This window comes from Spermophilus citellus (genome assembly GCF_964194105.1).
Source record: "Spermophilus citellus genome assembly, chromosome: 18".
In the NCBI taxonomy this organism is placed as follows: Eukaryota; Metazoa; Chordata; class Mammalia; order Rodentia; family Sciuridae; genus Spermophilus; species Spermophilus citellus.
In genome coordinates, this window is record NC_138200.1 from 45656089 (window position 1) to 45671905 (window position 15817).

At 36.7% G+C, this 15817-nt stretch overlaps 1 pseudogene across 1 annotated transcript; it reads left to right on the forward strand.

Moving 5' to 3' along the window:
• Positions 1-282: 282 nt before the first annotated feature.
• On the forward strand, positions 283-1836 carry LOC308638240 (enolase-phosphatase E1-like; annotated as a pseudogene). The gene has a single exon. The product of its transcript is annotated as an enolase-phosphatase E1-like (transcript).
• The last annotated feature ends 13981 nt before the right edge of the window (positions 1837-15817 follow it).

A 15817-nucleotide genomic window follows, 5' to 3' on the forward strand; every position in this document is an offset into this window, starting at 1 on the left:
CTACTGCATCAATTCTTACATGGTGTTCATCAACGAAACTAATCAACCTGACAATATGTTCTGAATTTAACTTTCTTGTAGCTTTGCCCTTTGTGTTTTTTTTTTTTTTTTTTTTTTGTTCTCCCTATATCCAGAGCTTGTCATCAGTCCCCACCCCCCCATCTTATGGCTGGTATTGTATCTGTCAGCAAAAATGTCCCCTTCCTGGGCCGCCAATGGGAAATGCTACGGGAGGCTAAAGTAGCGGGAGCGGAGCGGAACAATGGCGGCGGCACATGGGAAAGCCGGGGCGGGACCTCCATCTCGGCCCTCCCGGGACATTTTATTTCCTTACATCAAAGAAAATGTTAGAGTATCTGCAGACACATTGGGAAGAAGAGGAGTGCCAGCAGGATGTCAATCTTTTGAGAAAACAGGCTGAAGAAGATGCCCACCTGGATGGGGCTATTCCAATCTCTGCAGCATCTGGAAATGGGGTAGATGAACTACAACAGATAATCCAGGCCGTTGTAGATAATGTGTGCTGGCAGATGTCTCTGGACCGAAAGACCACAGCACTCAAACAACTGCAGGGCCACATGTGGAGGGCAGCATTCACAGCTGGACACATGAAAGCAGAGTTCTTTGAAGATGTAGTTCCAGCAGTCAGGAAGTGGAGAGAAGATGGAATGAAGGAGTATATCTATTCTTCTGGAAGTGTAGAGGCTCAGAAACTATTATTTGGGCATTCTACAGAGGGGAATATTCTTGAGCTTTTTGATGGTCACTTTGATATCAAAATTGGACACAAAGTAGAGAGTGAGAGTTACAAAAAGATTGCAAACAGCATTGGATGCTCAACCAACAACATCTTGTTTCTAACAGATATTACTTTAGAGGCCAGTGCTGCTGAGGAAGCATGTAGCTGTGGTGGTGAGACCTGGCAATGCAGGATTGACAGATGATGAGAAAACTTCCTACAGCCTCATCACATCCTTCAGCGAACTATACCTGCCTTCCTCAGCATAGAGGAAACTTCCACAGAAGACCAAACTGTTCCTCAGAGTTGTCCCCCTAGTGTCTAGTTTTATTCTAATGGCAAAGTAACTTACTTCTATACGTACATATGTATGCAAGTATATGTATGTGTATGCTCATTAATTTTCATGGGCACATAAGTGAGGGAAAAAAAAGTCTTAAGTTCAGTGAAGAAACTTATTTAAAGATGCTCTATATGTAGAAATAGTTTGAGACCCTAACAGTAACCCACATTGAGGGCAAAGTGTAGTTGATAGAAGAATACAGATCAAATGTGTTATGATTATCAAATCCTATACCAAAATGAGAACTTAGTTTTGAAAATTATTCAGAGGCCTATTTTAAATACTGGAAATACTTCAGAGACATTCTTAACAATTCATTTCCCTTGTTTAATGGCGAGTTAGAAGAGTTACAATAGCTGTATTTCATATTTGCCTCCCTTGGTACAAAAGATATATTTGTTTCTGCTCCAAAAGAGCAAAATAAGGAAAGAAAATTTACCTGAGTCTAGATCAGTCAAGTATTTGTTACTGAAGAAGAAAATTACTAATCATGTGGCACCCATAGCCAGCACGCACCTTATCAATGAAAAACATGCAGATATAACAGCTAAAAAGGAAATGTGGTTCTTTATGTCTAAGAAAATGATTCTAATTCTGCTGGTTTTACCAGTTGCCTTTCTAACTTTATCTTCACACAGTTTAAAAATATATATTAATTGCTACTTACTATTTTTTAAAATAAAGTTTTTGCTGAAATTAGTTCATAACACCCAGAAGAGCCCTAATATGTAATAGTTTCCCCTTGAATGTGAGAAATGTAAATTTTATAACAGCATTATTTATCCTGATTCAATTCTAGTAGGATTCCATGTCAGTTTTATGTTGTGATTAATAAAAGCATTCTCTTCTTTCAGTTAAAAAAAAAAAATGTCCCCTTCCTGTAACTCATTGCCAGCATCTCTTCTTTGCCTGACTTAACTAATGGTGGAGTTCCTTGGACCCCAATTTGAACACTTGTAAATCTGTCCTCCTTACCTACATAATTTCATTCATTCTCTAATTTAAATTAGCATCTATGTTAATGACTCAAGAACATTTATGTTCAGTCCAGGCACCTCTTTTAGATGGAAATTCCTGTAACCAGATCCTGATTCGATATGAGTATTGAAATATTTCCCAGACTTTTAGAACTCAATATGTTACAAATGAAACTCTAGTGCATCCCACACTGCAAACCAAATGTCCAGTAACGGTTCTTAAATCAATAAAAGGTGCTTTCACTCACCTAGTGGCTTACCTTTATACTGGGTCTAAATGCTATCAAATCAGTATCCAACCTATTTCTCAATCTCAGCCTCATCTATTTCCATTTACACTGTTCAAATCCAATTGACCATTATAACTTGTTTTAAATGTTTAATTTTTGAATGACATTGCATCCAATTTGTTGAGTCTCAATTTATCCTCCACAGATTAGGGGCCATTTTAAACGCATTTCGGATCATACCACTCTGTGAGATAAAAACCTTTTCAATGACTTCATATTACCCTTTAGGTGTGGCCTGAAATCCAAGGCAGGCCTGCAAATCTCTACGTAATCAACCCCCTGCCAACCTCTCAGTCCACATTTCCTGACACTCTTTCTTCATGCGCTTATGCTGAATTTCTAGAACATGATTTTCTTCCTAACTTTCAGTCCTTTCAACATGTATTTCTCTCTCTGTGAGATACTCTTTATCCTGTCTTTGTGTCTAATGTACTCTGGCTCTCTGGGTTTATCTTAAGTGTTACTTCTCCTGAGAAGCCTTCTCTGAATTCTGGACCAAGTTAGAACTCCTTACTAATTCCCCGAGGATCCTGTGCTTTTCCTAAACAAAGAAAACATACTTTAATAAGCTGATTCTTCATAGTAATTGTATAAAGTCTATCTTGCCCACAGGCTATGAAGTCCCTGAGACTCACTTTACCACTCCTTGCACCATGTCTGACCAATGGTTAATGAATAATAGGTATTTATGGCTATTTGATATACATTGTATCCTGCACAAAGGTAAATAGAGGGCCTAACCTCTGGTACCTCAGAATGGAAGCTTATTTGGAAGTGATGTCAATGCAGATGTTGTTAGTGAAAATGAGGTCTTCATGCCAGTTGCAATGATTCACGCCTGTGATCTCAGTACCGGAGGCTGAAGCAGGGCAGGGGAATTGCAAGTTTGAGATCAGTCTCAATAAATTAGTGAGAACCTGTCTCAAAATATAAAGGTCTATGGATATTACTCAGTGGTAAATCAACTCTAGGTTCAATCCCTAATACCATTAAAAAAAAGAATTTGTAATTCAGTAGGGTGGGCCCTTGATCTAATACGACTGATGTCCTTAAAAGATGGTGGAATCTATGAGGGGAAATGTCACCTGAAGAGGAACACAGAGATGGAGGTATTCTAGCCAAAGGCTGAGGGAAACCCAAAAGGGGTGGTCAGCTCCAGAGGCTATTAAAAGATAAGGAAGGACTCCATTCAAAGTCTTGGAGGAGTGTGACCCTGCTACACCTTGATTTTGGACTTCTGTCTTCCACAACTATGAGAGAAATACTTCTATTATTCTAAGCCACACAGTTTGTGGTGGAACTTTGTTGTAGGATCAATAGGAAACTAATCTGCTGCTTATATTGAAATACACATGTATTTTTTTAATTTATTTTTTACTTTTTGGTACCAGGGATTGAACCCAGGGGTGCTTAGCCACTGCGTAACCCACTGCATTGTTTTTTTGTTTTGTTTTTTTTTTTATTTAGAGACAGGATCTCGCTGAGTTGCTTAGGGCCTCACTTAGGCTGGTTTTAAACTTGCAATCCACCTGCATAAGCCTCCTAAGATGCTGGAATTACTTACATAGATGCATTCTTTACACAATGCATTCTTCACCTCTGGGTTATCAATGCTTAGTACTTCTTAGAACATAATAGGTACTTAATAAAACACTAACATATTCTTTATATATAGCATAGAATCTATCCATCTGCTTGACTATAAATAAAAGGAATCACAACACAGATTCACATAACACAAAAATCTTACTCTTGGGTCTTTATCCAAGAAGAATATGAACTTTTATACACAAAAATATTTATAACAGCATCATTTCTAATACCCTAAAGTGGAATCAACCATAATATCTTTCTACTTGTGAATTAACAAACTACCTTTCCTCTCTACAGTAAGAGGAATGAACCACTGATATACAAACAATATACCTGGATCTCAGTGCATTACTAAGTGAAAGAAGCAAAACTCAAAAGTCTATACACTATATGAATTTATTTCTATGACATTCTTCCTGAAAAGGCTAAACTCTAAGAATAAAGAGCAGACAAGTGTTACTAAAGTTTGGAGTGAGAGATGCATTTGAATACAAAGACCAGCATAAAAGAATTCTTTGCATCTTGCAATTGTTCTGTATTCTGATTGTGGTGATTATATTTATATGAAACTAAGCAACTGTTAAAAGTCAAAGAGCTTCATATAAATTTAAAAGTTTTTTTTTTTTTTAAAAAAGATCCAATAACAAGAAAGAGCACCCAAGTAAATGTATGGATCAGATAATTTTTAAAAAATCTAAAAGCAACTATGTGTACTATGAAGTAGCTATTCTTCACAAGAAAATGACTCTAAATCTCTCTTAGATGAATGGCCATAATTTTCGAAGACATCAACAAGAACCACATACATCTTAGATAAAAGCCTGGTGTAGGCAAATGGTTTCTATCCCTCATGCATCACTATATACTTAACTAAAGAGAACATTTTGCTGGGATTTGTAAAAGTACTTAAGGGCTTTTTAGTTCCTCACCACTAATCCAAAACTGGCCCTGAGCAATAGCGGCTGGAAGCCATTACTATATAATAGTTACTTCCTATTCTGTAGCCTCTGTAAAGTGAATGGATGGTTCCAGTCCAATTCCTAATGGACAGGTGTCCACATATCACAGATTGTGTTAATTGTCACCCTGCTGTCAGATTTAGTGGATCCCTAAGAGAGAATGAGCCTTAGAGGCAGAACCATTCTATAGGACAGTCTTGAATCTAACAGTTTAAAATGTGTGGTTCAGTCAGACTCGGGGTCCATAGGCCTTGAGTCATAGCGAGGAGTATTGTAATGGTTTGTGGGGGGTGGAGATGCTTCTGCTCTTTCCAGCTGCCTCCTGCTCTGTCAGTAAATGGACTTCAGGGAGCACTGAGCCAATGCCTATCAGATGATAAAAGCAGAGATAACAGTTTTGGAAAATTCTCCTTGTTTAATATCCACAATAAATACAGTTTTCTGATCTCAATTTCCCTATTAGATAACCTGGTATTATATATTTTTTCTTTAATTGGCTGAAGGCAGCATATCTTCTTAATTTTCTAGAGTACCATTGGTCTTTTGCTTATCCGTTGCCCAAGGGTGGTTTCTTCTATATCATCTCTCCTTCCAATGTAGAGTAATGGATGTACTAAGTTGTTTACCACTATCACTTGGGAAGACAGACTGTATTTCAAGATTTCTAGGGTGACATTATTTTATTTTGGTCACTATGACCCAATATTCAGTCATTAGCTTGGCAAGAAGAAAAACCCAATTTTGTCAGTGTCTCCAAATTTATAGGATTCAGGAAGCTAATGTATTAGTAAACAAAATAAAATTGCAGTGCAATCCAAAAAATAAATTCAAATGGCTTATAATTATCTGATTAAAATTAAATGATGTTGTTGATATCCTGCTTTCTATGGCATTTTCAACATGGCCCTACCGTAAGGTAAAATGCATGTGGAAAGCAAACCATTTCCTGAAGCACTAATGTAACTCACGTGCTTCTCATGCAAGGGTTACCTCTTAGGATCACTCGGGGAGAAGGGCAATGAGGGATAGTGATGATGACAGATTCCTTTAAATATATGAATTATGTTGCTTATTTTCTATATTAGAAAGAACTGTTCTGCACAATGGTGTATGTGCATTTTTTTTGGGGGGGGGCTTGGATTAATTTACAGTCTGCTGATAAGTCTCTCTTTTGAGACCACAGGAAAAGAGCAAACCTTGATGAGTAAATACCAGAGTAACCTCCTGTAAAAGGTGTGTGTTCCCACTGCCAGTCCCCCAGGGAAAGGCAAGTACACTAGCACAGGAAGGAAGCTGGGCAGATGAGAGGAGCTGTGTGTAAGCAGGACATGGACGTACTTATTATTTTTTGTTTTAGCCTTGGAAACTTGGTCTCTGCTTTGTAACAAGAGAAACATAAACCATACTATGGGGTACGCTTAGTCAAAATTATGTCCATGTAGTCTCATTAATGGAAAAAGCCAGCTGAATATTTGTTTGCTTTATCCACTAGGTTTCTTTCTTAATTTATTAGAATATTTAGTAAGATCTCATTTAATATTCTGTCCTGGTATCAGCTGTGCAATGGAAAATCAAGGGACATGTTGCTTACCACATCTCAGCAGTGGATGGGACATGGCACCGTTTCCCTGGGGTCAGCAACATTGCAAGAGGGTAATTACACCCATATCTCCAAATGGGACATGAATTTGGGGAAATGCTATAATACTGCAAATTTGTAAAGACAGGGCATGATCTTATGCTTGATGGCAAAGTTTCTTTCGAACCCTAATAGGTCTGATATCTTAGCAGTTTACCAGTTTGGTAGAATAGAGCAGACATCTGCTCATGCACTTGCTGATCTTGGTTTTCCTCATTGTATTCTGTAAAGAGAACTTCCTCTTTTATTCACATTACTTTTCTCTAAACAGCAATGTTTAGTCATACCCTTAATGTCGCAATTATTGCTTAGTTCTGCTTCCCCAAGATGGAACATAAGTCACCATGAGTAGAGCTGTGGCTATTTTTAAATCCTTAGTTAGATTTTGAGAGATGGACTATAATTTTACTGGTATGAGTGGCTCATCTCATCCGTTTTCAGGTACATTTTACTAATTTATTTCTCAAAATACTATCCCTTCCTTTAATCTATTCAATTGATGTTGGGGGTTTATCCCTGGCAATTTGTTTAATACATAAGTATTATGTATATGCCCTTGTTACATTTATAGGAAGTTTACATGCCAACTCCAATTACATTTAGCAAAAGAAATTATTCTGTACACTTATTTGTCTCATTTTATCACTTTTAAGGACTCCTGGTGTTTGTAGAATAAACATGCTATTTAAAGGCAATTTAGAGGAGATAGTGTCATTTGATCTGAGGATAAATTATAAAAGTAGAATCAACTAGTACTTTCTATGGAAAAAATAAGTACAATTTTTCTACTGTTAATATGAAATATCTAAGTGTAACATATTACACTTAGATTATTAGATATACTATATATTATATATTACACTTAGATAACATATAATATAATATTTATTTTATATTATACTTAGATATTTAAAATATATATTATATTTATATACACACAAAATATCTAAATGTCATATGTATTTTATATACATAGTTGTAATATGTATTTTATACATATTAGTTATATATATATATATATATATATATATATATATATTATATAAAATACACACAATTTTTTTGTGGGGGGGGTGCCAGGGATTGAACTCAGGGGCACTTGACCACTGAGCCATATCCCCAGCCCTATTTTGTATTTTATTTAGAGACAGGGTCTCTGAGTTGTTTAGTGCTTCTCTGTTGCTGAGGCTAGCTTTGAACTCACAATCCTCCTGCCTCAGCCTCCAGAGCCCCTGGTATTACAGGCATGCTCCACTGTGCCCAGCCAATACACACATATTTTGGTGCCAGAATTGAACCCAGGGTCTTGTACATGCTTGGCAATAGCTCTGTTATGGAGCTATTTATTCTCCAACCCCTGTAATATTCTTTTGAGATTAAACTTCTGCTTCCTTAGAGCTAAAAGGAAAACAAAACTATATTATTTGGGTTAAATATGGGTTTTGTAAGGAAAATGCATAAAAACATCTCAAGATAGAAAAAAATAATTCTTTTCCTTTCTGCCAGCCAAGCCCACCAGTGTATAAGCCTAGGCTAAGTCCCTGGAGGTCCATCTTAAATATGAACACATAGCTTTTGACTAACACCTGTAGAAAGAAATTTCCCAAGGAAAAACAGAGACCAAATAAATCACAATAAGAAGGTATTCAGATGGAACAGATGTAATAAAGGATTTAAAGAAAAATGTTAGAGAATCTTTGTCAAGATCACTTCTGGCTATTGATACCTGCAGAGAGTTAAGGGAAGGTATTACAGCTGTGACTTAAGAAGCAAATTCTAAAACACAGAGTTAAAAGATAGTTTGTAAAGTTCTTGGGAGTTAAAAATAAAATGGAAGAAAAAACTATGTTGGAAGATACAAATGAGATAATAGCCCAGAAAGTCAAACACAAGAGGGATAGGAAAAAAGAAAAAAAAAAAAGCATTGAGCAAATTAGAATCAATCCAGGAGGTTAATAACATATCTAATACATAAAAAAATTTTTTTGGAGTCCATTTCTTTTTTATTTCCAGAATACTAAAAGTTAGGAAACATTTTTTCCATATTAAAAGGAATCATCATGAACCAGTACACGGAATGATAAGAGTCCTGCAATAAGTTGAACTACCAGAACTTTTAAACACTTGAGATGGAAACCTTTTAAAAACTTAGCGAGTACCTTGACTAAGAAGGACATTGGATTTTTCAGAGAAAACCTGAGAGATAGATGGACATGAAGCAATGTTTTAAAAATGCTGAAGGTGGGGATATTGATTTTCAAATTAGACTTTAATGCTTCGTCAATCTGCTAATCCAGTGGAAGGAAGAAATGGAGACTCGGAGATGTGCAAAGTCTCAAAATGCAATTGCCTCTCATACCCCATTTCTCACGGAGGCACAAGAAAATGCTTTCAAAAAAAAAAAGAAGAAGAAGAAGAAGAGAGAGGGAGAAAGGAATCTAATGAGCAGCAAGAGAAGGATTCAGGGGTCAAGTCCGCAACACCTGAGAAAGTGAAGCCAGTCACCAACAGGAGAGAAAGGCAGGCTTCAGGGCAGGAAGGAAGAAAGCTGAGGCTTCAAGAAGGATGGGTCAGCACTGAAGGGCAGACGGGAATGGAGGAGCCAAGTGCACACTTGGTAAATACACAGTAGCACTTCCCATGTATATTTACATGCCTGCTGGAGTTTGAGATGAGTTGGTGATCAGTAGAAATCAAATTACAAATTTAAGAAAGAGGTGCCTGCTCATTCTGGGAAAACCAGCATACAAGAGTTATTTTTATGGGGCTGGGGCTATAGCTCAGTTGGTAGAGTGCTTGTCTCACAAGCATAAGGCCCTGGGTTCAATCCCCAGCGCCAGAAAAAAAAAAAAATTATTTTATGACTATTAAATGAATATTGCTTTGTAAAAAGTAGCAGCTTGTTATTTAACTCATAATTGTGATATGATTATAGTGGAGGGGTCATGAAAAAAACACTAAATGTTCATCTTTCATATTAAGAAGTTAATAGTGTCTAAAATTGATAGGGTGGAAAATAGCACCACAAATACATTTTTAAAATATAGAGCTAGCTAGCAGAACAAGAAGTTGAAGGAGTTGAAAGTAGTTGCAAGTTGAATCCATGAGTGCAACTGAGGCTTTATCTAAGAAACCACACACACACACACACACACACACACACATACATACACATAGTTTTTGTGTATATATATATATGTATATATATACATATACACGTATGCCTGTGCTTCTTCATCTTCATGAACTATTTTGTTTTCTAAATTATATTCCTATGTATATATTATAATTTTATAATGATTATTGAGAGGGAAAACAAAACAGAACAAAAAAAAAACTCTTCTGTTCTCTACTCTCATTCCCACTTACCACGACACTTCTGGCAGCAGACTTGGGGGACTTTTCTCCACACCCTAAGATCAGTTGGGCGTCCTGTAATTTACCTCAGTTCTGGTACAGTCCACCTTGCGACAGTGCCAGACCTGACAAGGTTGAGGAATCAGTCCTGAGAGAATGCTCCCCACCTCAGTCGCCACTCACAAGCCTGGATTGCAACCTGAGTTTCTGAACAACTGAACATAAGTTGGGGTTCCCCGGCCCCCTCCTTATGTTCAGTTAACTTGGTAGGATGCCTCTCATAACTGAGGGAAACACATTGATTGGTTATTACAATGGGTATTACAAGTGATATAGATGGACAGCAGATGAAAACTATGTGTGTGCAGGGCATGGCATGGGAGGAGGGGCTGGGAGCTACCATGTCTTCTTTGAGGTATGCTACTCTCCAGGTATGTCCATGTGTTTCAACAATCTGAAAGTTAACCAAATTCTGTCCTTTTGGGTTTTTAAGGAGGGATCCTTACTTGCACATAAATGGTTAGTTAAATCCTTGACTATTGGCAATCAACTCAAAACTTCAGTCCCTCTCCCCTCCCTGAAGTTTGGGAAATGGGAACAAAAGTCCCAGCCCTCTCTCTTATCATGGCCTTGGTCTTTCTAGTGGCCAGCCCCACCCCCTCATTTTGGAACTATTTAGGGACCTTAGCCACCAACCATTTTATATAAAAATAAAATGATTGGAAATTCCAAGGATTTTAGGAGCTGTGTGTCAGGAACCAGGGGGGAGACCTCATGTGTATTTCTCTTTGCACCAGAGTATCACAATTATATAAATCACTGAAATAGGTGGATATAAAAAAAAAGTACTATAATTACTGACATTTTATTAAACATCTATCATATTTAGATAATCACATATTGATTTTGTTGTTTTTGCTGTTATTGTTATTAAAGATTGAATCCAGGGGTGCTTAACTACTGAGCCACATCCCCAGCCCTTTTTTTATATTTTATATAGTGACAGGGTCTCACTGAATTGCTTAGGGCCTTGCTAAATTTCTGAGGCTGGGGTTTGAAACTCATGATCCTCCTGCTTTAGCCTCCCCAGCCACTGGGATTACAAGCATGTACCACCGTGCCCAGCTACACATTGATTTAATGCTTTTTTTTGTTTAACAGTAGTGGGGATTGAAACCAGGGGTCCCTACTACTGAGCTATATCCTAGTCCTTTTATATTTTGCCCTAAGTTCCTGCTAAAATGCAGAGATGGAGCTCAAACTCATTAACTTTCTGCTCCAGCCTCCTTGGAGGTTGAAGTGTAAGTGTGCACCATTACACTCAAGTACTAATTTAATTTATTCAGTATTATATAATATATACCTTTATAGACAATGCCTTTTGCCAGTTCAGTTCTTCTGAAAATTGCCAATTCTATGACATATTTTCAAAATATAAGGTGGATATTAAAACTCAGCTTCAAGATACAGTGACTTTTAATCTGAACCTATTTGACCAAATATGCATTCCTATCAATGCTTTTTCTCTATTCATTTAACACACAACCTTTATACTTCACCTTGGGATTAATGGATGCTTCCATTGTTTGCATCAACTTTATGAAAATGAGCCAATCATGCAGTGTCATAAAGCAGGTTTGTCATAAAATGCCTCGGACGAACAACAATTCCATAGTACAAAAAAAGTCTTTCAAAGCAGAGTCACCCAGAAGCACAGGAATATAGAACTTGAATTTTATGGTCCCTATCAATATTTTACTGTGGTTACAAATCTAACACAGATGCCAAGATATTTTATGTTGCCAAATGGTTCTTTTATTTTGCAGCACATGTTGTGTGTTCTATTTAGTAGTGAACACATCTGTTAGGACGTTTTTCTTTTCTCTCTCCCTGCATTTTTTTTTTCAGTTTGTTTGCAATTCTAGTTCCTCCAAAGATACAAACTCATACATCAGCCCAATGCATGTTTTATGACTTATAAACATTGTTAAACGATGCCATTCTAAACAGTTGTGGGTTAGGAAATTACTGCTTTGGGAAAGGTATTTTTAGTGACAAAAGTACTTTTCATTAATCTCAATTCTCCAGGTTTAGAATCCAAGCAGAGCATGACAACTCTGAAGGCAGCTGGGTTTGAGATTCTCTTGGGAGTATGCAAATAGTGCAAGGGCAGAAATAAACAGGTGTTTCGCGCGATGCCATTCAACTGGCTTTCCACTCGCCCCTCTCTACTTCAAGTTGGAATCACTTGCCAGCTTGGCAGAAGTTTGCTAAAAAGGCGCATGGAGGGGAGGGGTGGAGGAGCAGGCGTAATTGCTTTTTGTGCCAATGAAAACTAGGAGGTGTGTGGTTTTCCAGAGGCTCTGCCAGTCTCTGCTCTTCCAGCTGCACCAGGCCTATCTTCCCCACTGAGTTGAATCAACATTTTCAGAAGCAGCCCCTCCAGAGTGATCAATGAGAGGTGTGGCTTGGAGAGGAGCTGAATGATTTAGCACTGTGGGGAGGCAGCAGATCGACAACCAACAGCTGGAGGTAGGGGACAGACTGTTGGGTGGCTTTTATAGCCCCTGCATCCACGTGAAGAAGGGGACATAATATAGGAGAGAGAAGAGTTCAGGGAAGTCTGTGTCCCCTGTCAGGCACAGATAATCTTTCCGTTTTTCACAATCAATGGGATATGTTCTTTGCATGTTGGATTTGGGAGAGATTAGTGCAAGATCACTACAGTTGAGTTGAGTAGCAGAAATCCCTCAAAGCAAGTTTAAAAAAAAATAAAATTTTAGAATACTCAGTATGTTTGTGTGTGTGTACACATACACGTGTGCGTGCACATCATAGTGGGGAATCTGGTTATCTATTCCTATCTTTGATTCCTTATTTCATACAGTTTTGACTCATATAATCTCTCACTGAATCAAACTAATAGCCTTTATTATTTTAACTAAGGCACTGTAGATTTAATTTCAAAGTTCATCTTAAATTTGTACTTTTTATTTTTTTCCCCTTTGAACGATAGAAGTGGGAATAAGACTTAACACCTGAGATTCAGATAGTTTATAGACATTCATTCCCATAAATAAAACTCTTTGCTGTCTGATAAAGAGGAAATTAATAAATAATAGCCTGGTGTATATAGCTTGTCCAGCAATCCTGTCAAGAGAGCTGGTAAGTAAGGAGGCAACCCAGAACCCTAATTTAAGAATGTGGTTATGGATCTTCAAACACTAGGTTACTGAAACCATCATACTTCCACAATAGATGGGAAGCCTAAGTCTTTTGAATATTTCCCTTTCTTTTCTTAAAGAGAATCTATCTTAATATCCAGGACAGTTCATTTTCTTCCTTTACAGAGTAATACTCAGACAACCTGCTCCATTTCAAATCTGGGTTACTGTGAGGGTTTTATATAATTATTTTCAATTTTTACCTTCTAGCTTTTGATGTTAAAATATGTATGATTATGGAGCCTCGAGTAAGAATTAACTTTAAAGTCATGATAAGTAATTAATTCATTCAACTTAGCAGCCTTGAGTAACACTCCAAATTGTAAGATTTTATTCCTTTAAAAAAAAAGCACACTTACAGTAAACTCAGAGTTCCTCTGGCAAAAACAAATGTGTGGCTGGAGATAACCTGTTTTATCAAGTTATGTTTAAAAAGTTAAGTCTATGCTTCAAATTCAGAGATCCATGGTACAATATCATAATCTATTCTCCTAGATTAATAATTTGTAAACCACAAACTTGATGCTGGTGCAATGTATTCAACTGCATAGTAAACATGGCATGAAATGCCCATAAAACCTCAGGATAATGATTACTTATCAGAAGCCACATGCTAATTCACGATATCAAACCAAAAGTTTAGCTTAATGAATATTACAATGACTTCAGTAGAGTTTGGCTCCGTGTTTTGCTGGATTTATAAAATAAATGCCATAAAGATAACAATGAGTTAAAATAAATCAATGCTAAACTTATTGGTCATTTCAAATATTAGTTCTGTGCATTACAATAATAAAATCTGACATCCTTGACCACTTTAAAAGTGTTCTTTTTGAGGGGCTTGGGGTTGTAGTTCAGTGACAGTGAACTTGCCTAGCACATGTGAGGCACTGGGTTTGATCCTTAGCACCTCATAAAAAATAAAAACAAAAAGTGCTCTTCTCCCCACTTTTGTTTTTTCTTGTTCCAAATTTTTTGTCATTTGCTTCTTTTCAAGGATACTCAGAAGGGGGAGAAAACAAATCAGTTGGCAATGTGAAGCTGTCCTGATGGTAAGAAATCCATTCTGGCTTATTAACTTGCAATTTTGAACCAAAATTTAACTACTAATGTTTTCAGTGTTGAAGTTGGTATACTCAAGTGGGGGAGGGCAGTGATATGGTGTTACTAATGGTTTTCACTCAGCTTTTCAGGTGTCCCTTTTAAAAATGATTATAAAATTCCACATTGTTAGGAGAGAGTTGCTTTTTTTTTGTTTTGTTTTGTTTTGTTTTGTTTGGGGCAGCTGTACACCAGAGAGCCACCTGCTGGCTTCCAGAAAGAAACACACCTCTGACTTGGGAGATTGGGAGGGAAAAGAAAAGAGAAATTAAAACAAACAAACAAAAACTCCCAACAAACAAAGAATAAAACAAAGCAAAAAAAATCCCCGGAAACAACAGTAAGCAAATCACTTGAAAGGACGATTATTTGAAGGAGGAATAGGTGCTTCTATTCCCATTTATTGCTGACATTTATCATTTACAGGTTTGTTTTTTTTTTCCCTATCTCCTTGAAGTGAATTGTTTTCAAAAGTGATTTAGATCTATTAAATGTGGCACCAAGCATCACCATGAAGCTTCAAAGTGTTTTCCTATTCATTATTTCATAACAGTGAGGATTGTTCCTATTTTATATTTAGGGATGAGGCTAGAACCTGAGGCCAGCTGGTTTGCAGATGAACAGGGATCTAAACCATGCCTAGGACAGAGCCAGGATGGCTCATGAAAGAGCAGCTGCCCTTTTTATCTCACCCAGCTATTTTATGCATCATTTTATTGTACTGTATTTCTGAATTGCATTTCATCATGTGTTTGCAAAGCATAGTGACTAACTTTGTTTTTGTGATTATTATGATGCTAAATTAAGACTGGCTTGCTAAATCCAGAAACAGGAAGTAAACCAGATAATTTTGGTTTAGGTGTTATTTGAAGAGTACCTTCATGGTGCCATTCCATTCTATTTCAGATGCAGAATAACACTGAACTTAATTTCTAGTTGGATAGCTTTCTGATTTTTAAACATGTTTACCTTGTGTTTTTATTAAAATGCCCATGATTTGGTTCAATTCAATTTAGTCCCATAAAAATTCAAGTTTTCTTGTCTAATGTCTTTAGACTCATCAAAATGTTAAGTATTTCTCTTTTCAAATTGTTTTACCTGCTGTCAATAATTGGTAACTTTATGTTTAATTACCTAGTTGGCCTGTTCTTCTCTGCACTACTTATTTTCTGTTTCTAAAGAAAGCAGATGGAACTCTGTAGTTGAGTTTGCAGTGATTAAAAATATGAAAATCTGATGGCGCTTGCTTTGTCTTCCCAATTTCCTTGTTGAGTAGCTGGATGTCATTGGAAACGTTTTATATTTACTTTGAGTTGTATCTTCTTCATTGATAAGTGTTAGGTCAATGATATCTACCACCAAATTAACAGAGTGGGTATTTAGAAACTTTTTATTCCAAAAAGGGTTTAAGGCAATTATATATATATATAATATAAATTATAATATATAATATATATATTGAAAAACTTTTATTTCATTAAATATTTATTAAGTACATATTTTCCTATGCTATTTTTTGGGCAGTTATTCCCTTTTCATGTTTATCAGCACTTGCAGCTGTTATTATCAATTCACCTATGGAAGCACTGGTGTAT